A 6,211-nucleotide genomic window follows, 5' to 3' on the forward strand; every position below is an offset into this window, starting at 1 on the left:
CCCCCTCTCCATTCCCCCGTTCCGCTTGCCGTCGACCGCGCTGTCCACGCCCGCACGCCGCTATGCCCGCCCGCGTGCTGCGCGCGCCCCGTGCGCCCTCGTCGCGGTCGGCACCTCCCCTGGCCGCGCTCCGCCTCCTGCCACTCGCGCGCGTGTGCCGGTGCGCACCTTGCCGGCCTCACCCGTGCCGCACTCCGCCAGGCCCTCGCCGCGTCGAGTCTTGCCGACGTGCGCCCATGAGCCCTGCCTCCCGCGCCCAGCACGCCCTTTGCGCCATGCTCCTCGTGCCCGAGTCGCCCTCACAGTGCGCCACCTCACCGCTGCCTGCTCCATCTGCCGCACCGCCGCGCCCATCCAACCGCTGCGCGCGCTCGCCTGCATCCTCCCTGGTCGCTCGCCGGCAACCCGCGTCGCCGCCCCATTGACCGCACCGCCCCTGCTGCTGCGGCCCACGCGCTACCTGCGCCTCATCCTCGCCTACTTCTGCCACCAGTCCCACCTCGCCCCTCTGCGCCGCCTCCGGCCTCCGGCCACCGGTTCCCCCTGGCGCGCGCCCTCCTGGGCGCGCGGTTGTTCCCCTCCCCTGGTGGCCTCGGGCACGAGCGCCCACAACCAGTGCCCGCCCCGTCAACCGCTGCCCGAATCCACTATGGCCCCTGGGGCCTATGACAGATGGGCCCCATGCCCAGAATGTTTTTTTAAAAGGAAAAGGATTTTTAAAAAATAAAATAAATAATAAATAAAATTATTAATTAAATTAACTAATTAATTAATTAAAGGATTAATTAAAGAATGAATTAATTTTGATTATTAAACTAAAACAACTAATTAATCCTAGTTAGTTAACCTAAACCCTAATTAGGCTAAGCAGAGAATGACAAGTGGATCCCACTGGACCCACATGTCAGGTTGACCAGGTCAGCGGTCAACGCGGACTGATCATGTCATGCTGACGTCATGATGACATCAGCAAACACTATTATGGATAATGTTGATTTAATTAATTAAATAAATCCTAAAAATGAATTAAATCTTTTAAAATTAATATAAAATAAACCGTAACTCGGATGGAAAAACTTTGTACATGAAAGTTGCTTAGAACGACGAGTCAAACTCGACTACGCAACCCGTTCGTCTGCCACACATCTCTAGCATAGCAAAACACGCAACTTTCCCCCTCCGTTTCATCTGTCCGAAAATGCAAAACACCGGGAATACTTCCCGGATGTTTTCCCCCTTCTCCGGTACCACCTCGTACCGCGTTAGGGCACACTTAGCATCACGCTTTGTCATGTCATGCATCGTCATGCATTTGTTTGCATTATATTTATTGTTTCTTCCCCCTATTCTCTCGCTAGACACCGAGACCGACACCGCGGCTACCCAGTACGACTACGGTGTTGACGACCCCTCTCTCTTGCCAGAGCAACCAGGCAAGCCCTCCCTTGATCACCAGGTATCGCCTACTCTTCTCTATACTGCTTGCATTAGAGTAGTGTAGCATGTTACCGCTTTCCCTTAATCCTATCCTGATGCATAGCCTGTCCTTGCTACTACTGCTGTAACCTTTACCTGCAATCCTAATGCTTAGTATAGGATGCTAGTTTATCATCAGTGGCCCTACATTCTTGTCCATCTGCCATGCTATACTATCGGGCCGTGATCACTCGGGAGGTGATCACGGGTATATACTTATACATATATACATGCTACAGGTGGTGACTAAAGTCGGGTCAGCTCGTTGAGTACCCTCAAGTAATTCTGATGTGGGGGCTGAAGGGGCAGGTGGCTCCATCCAGGTAGTGGTGGTCCTGAGTTCCCGAAGGCCCCCGACTGTTACTTTTAGGCAGAGCAATAGGGCAGGTAGAGACCACCTACGAGAGAGGTGGGCCTGGCCCTGGTCGGCATTCGCGGTTACTTCAATATAACACGCTTAACGAGATCTGGGTATTTGATCTGAGTCTGGCCACTGGCCTATACGCACTAACCATCTACGCGGGGACAGTTATGGGCACTCGACGTCGTGGCATCAGCCGAAGCCTTCGTGACGTTAGCGACTGAGCGGCGCGCGCCGGGTTGGACTGGAACGCCTGCTCTTGTATAAGGGAGGCTAGGTCTGCTCGCCGGCCGCGTACACAACGTGCAGGTGTGCAATGGGCGATGGGCCCAGACCCCTGCGCCATAGGATTTAGACCGGTGTGCTGACCTCTCTGTTGTGCCTAGGTAGGGCTGCGACGTGTTGATCTTCCGAGGCCGGGCATGACCCAAAAAAATGTGTCCGAACAAAGGGGATCGAGCGTGTTGGGAAATGTGGTGCACCCCTGCAGGGAAGTTAATCTATTCAAATAGCTGTGATCTTCAGTAACAAGACGACTTGGAGTTGTACCTTGACCTTATGACAACTAGAACCAGATACTTAATAAAACACACCCTTCCAAGTGCCAGATACAACCGGTGATCGCTCTCTCACAGGGCGACGAGGGGAGGATCATCGGTTAGGATTATGCTATGCGATGCTACTTGGTGAACTTACCATCTACTCTCTTCTTCTGCTGCAAGATGGAGGTTACAAGAAGCGTAGTCTTCGACAGGACTAGCTATCCCCCTCTTATTCCGGCTTTCTGCAGTTCAGTCCACATATGATACCCTTAATCCTTTTGATACCAATGCATACATATGTAGTGTAGCTCCTTGCTTGCGAGTACTTTGGATGAGTACTCACGGTTGCTTTGCTCCCCCTTTTCCCCCTTCCTATACTCGATTGCTGCGACCAGACGTTGGAGCCCAGGAGCCAGACGCCACCATCGACGATGACTACTACTACTCGGGAGGTGCCTACTACTACGTGCAGCCTGCTGACGACGACCAGGAGTAGTTTAGGAGGATCCCAGGAAGGAGGCATGCGCCTCTTTCGATCTGTATCCCAGTTTGTGCTAGCCTTCTTAAGGCAAACTTGTTTAACTTATGTCTGTACTCAGATATTGTTGCTTCCGCTGACTCGTCTATGATCGAGCTCTTGTATTCGAGCCCTCGAGGCCCCTGGCTTGTAATATGATGCTTGTATGACTTATTTTATTTGTAGAGTTGTGTTGTGATATCTTCCCGTGAGTCCCTGATCTTGATCGTACACGTTTGCGTGTATGATTAGTGTACGGTCAAATTGGGGGCGTCACAGGTTCCGACCTGCTGACCGACCTCGCTGAAACCTTTGCCAACCTCAGAAGGTATGATATCAAGCTGAATCCATGAAAGTGCACGTTTGGAGTTCTGGGCGGAAAATTGCTCGGTTTTCTTGTTTCTGAACGAGGAATCGATGCTAACCCAGAGAAAATAGGCGCTATACTCCGAATGAAATGCCTTGTGCATGTGCATGATGTCTAGAAGCTTACTGGTTGCTTGGCCGCCCTAAGTCGATTCATTTCTCGCCTCGGTGAAAAGGCGCTGCCTCTTTACCGACTGATGAAGAAATCAGATAAGTTCAAGTGGACTCCAGAAGCTGATACAGCATTTGCAGAGCTAAAAGCCCTGCTTTCCACCCAGCCGGTGCTTGCTGCTCCAATCAGCAAAGAACCTCTTTTGCTTTATATAGCAGCCACTGGACAAGTCATCGGTATAGTACTTACGGTCGAGCGGGAAGAAGAAGGAAAAGCGTACAAAGTTCAACGCCCAGTTTATTATATTTCTAAAGTCCTGATCCCATCAAAGCAGAGATATCCTCACTATCAGAAGCTTGTCTATGGAATTTACATGACCATGAAGAAGGTTGCACACTACTTCTTAGATCACTCTGTTACAGTTGTCAGTGACGCTCCATTGTCAGAGATTCTGCACAAACAGGGATGCAACTGGTCGAGTGGCAAAATGGGCGATTGAACTCCTTCCATTGGATATCAAGTTTGAGGCAAAGAAATCTATCAAGTCCCAAGCAATAGCATATTTCCTCGCCGAGTGGATCGAACAGCAACTGCTGACTCAAGTTCACTCTGAGCACTGGACCATGTTCTTTGACGGATCCAAGATGTTGAACGGTTCTGGTGCTGGAGTAGTTCTGGTATCCCCCCGAGGAGACAAGCTCAGATATGTCTTCCAGATTCACTTTGATTCCTCCAATAATGAAGCAGAGTATGAAGCACTCCTGTATGGGTTGCGCATGGCCATCTCACTCGGCGTCCGTCACCTCATGGTCTATGGCGACTCTGATTTGGTAGTTAATCAAGTGATGAAGGAGTGGGACGTCAGAAGCCCAGCCATGACTGGTTACTGCAACACGGTGAGAAAGCTTGAGAACAAGTTCGAGGGGTTAGAACTCCACCACATCCCCCGATTGAAAAATCAAGCAGCCGATGAATTGGCAAAGATAGGTTTCAAGAGAGAAGCCATTCCCAGCAATGTGTTCTTGGAGCATATTTACACGCCGACAGTTCAGGAAGACCCTTTCACTGAAGAGCCCCCACAACCCAAGAGTATCACGGATCCGACCGAAGTCGAGGTCCCAGCTGTGGTCGACCTAATCATGGAGGTTCTGGCCATTACTCCCAACTGGACGGTGCCCTACATTGCGTACATCCTCAGGAAAGAGCTCCCAGAGGATGAAGAAGAAGCTCGACAGATCGTCCGCCGATCTAAAGCTTTTATTGTGATAAGAGGGCAGCTGTTCAGAGAAAGTGTGACTGGAGTCGGTCAGAAGTGCATAACACCAGAAGAAAGTCGAATGATCATCAATGACATCCACTCGGGGACCTGTGGCCACCATGCGTCCTCTCGGGCCATCGTGGCTAAAGCATATCGAGCTGGATTCTATTGGCCACGAGAAAATGAGATGGCGAAAGATATAGTCGACAGATGTGAAGGTTGTCAATTTTACTCTGATATGTCTCACAAGCCAGCGTCAGCCCTGAAGACCATTCCCCTTGTCTGGCCCTTCGCTGTTTGGGGACTGGATATGGTTGGACCGCTGAGGACCGGCAAAAGCGGCTTCACTCACGTGCTCATTGCAGTCGACAAGTTTACCAAATGGATCGAAGCCAAACCTATCAAGAACCTTGACGCTAGCACCGCTGTCAGTTTTATCAGAGAATTGACATTCAGATATGGAGTCCCACACAGCATCATCACAGACAACGGATCGAACTTCGATTCCGATGAGTTCAGAATTTTCTGTGCCTCTCAGGGCACTCGAGTCGACTATGCTTCTGTTGCTCACCCGCAGTCAAACGGACAAGCAGAAAGAGCCAATGGCCTAATTCTCAAAGGACTGAAGCCCCGACTGATGCGTGATCTCAAACAGGCAGCAGGTGCTTGGGTTGATGAACTTCCGTCAGTTCTGTGGGGTTTAAGTACAACTCCTAATCGGTCGACTAGAAGAACTCCTTTCTTCTTAGTCTATGGAGCCGAAGCTGTTCTGCCAAGTGACTTGCTCCACAACGCACCCCGAGTTGAACTCTTCTCCGAAGCAGAAGCAGAGCAGGCCCGGCATGATTCGGTCGATCTCTTAGAGGAGGAAAGAGAGATGGCCTTGATCCGCTCAACCATTTATCAGCAAGATTTGCGTCGATTCCACGCCAGGAATGTGAGGGCTCGGGCCTTTCAAGAAGGAGACTTGGTTCTTCGAGTGGATCAGCAGAAACCACACAAGCTCGCTCCAACTTGGGAAGGCCCCTTCATCGTCACCAAAGTTCTCCACAACGGAGCATACTATCTTTATAGTATCGAGCATCAGAAAGACGAGCCACGGGCTTGGAATGCAGAGCTACTCCGCCCCTTTTATACTTAAACACTCGTTTGAATAAAATGTAATAAGCAACACCTTTTGTAATTCGTTTATCAAAGACAAGAGTTTACGGTTCTCTCATTCGATTGTGTTGTTCTTATTTACTCCTGAAATCCCCCATTGGGTGGGCTTAGTCGCGAATCTGTTCTGCCTAAGTTCGAAAAAATCCTACCGAGTGGAGAGCAATCCTCCCACTCGGGGGCTTAGCTGCAGTCGAGCACTCGCCTAAGTTCTCTCACTAAGAGGCTTAACGGCAGTCCAACACTCGCCTAAGTTCGAAAAAATCCTACCGAGTGGAGAGCACTCCTCCCACTCGGGGGCTTAGCTGCAGTCAAGCACTCGCCTCAGTTCTCTCACTAAGAGGCTTAACGGCAGTCCAGCACTCTCCTAAGTTTGAAAGAATCCTACCGAGTGGAGAGCAATCCTCCCACTCGGGGGCTT

Source organism: Triticum dicoccoides, chromosome 3A (genome assembly GCF_002162155.2).
Source record: "Triticum dicoccoides isolate Atlit2015 ecotype Zavitan chromosome 3A, WEW_v2.0, whole genome shotgun sequence".
NCBI lineage: Eukaryota > Viridiplantae > Streptophyta > Magnoliopsida > Poales > Poaceae > Triticum > Triticum dicoccoides.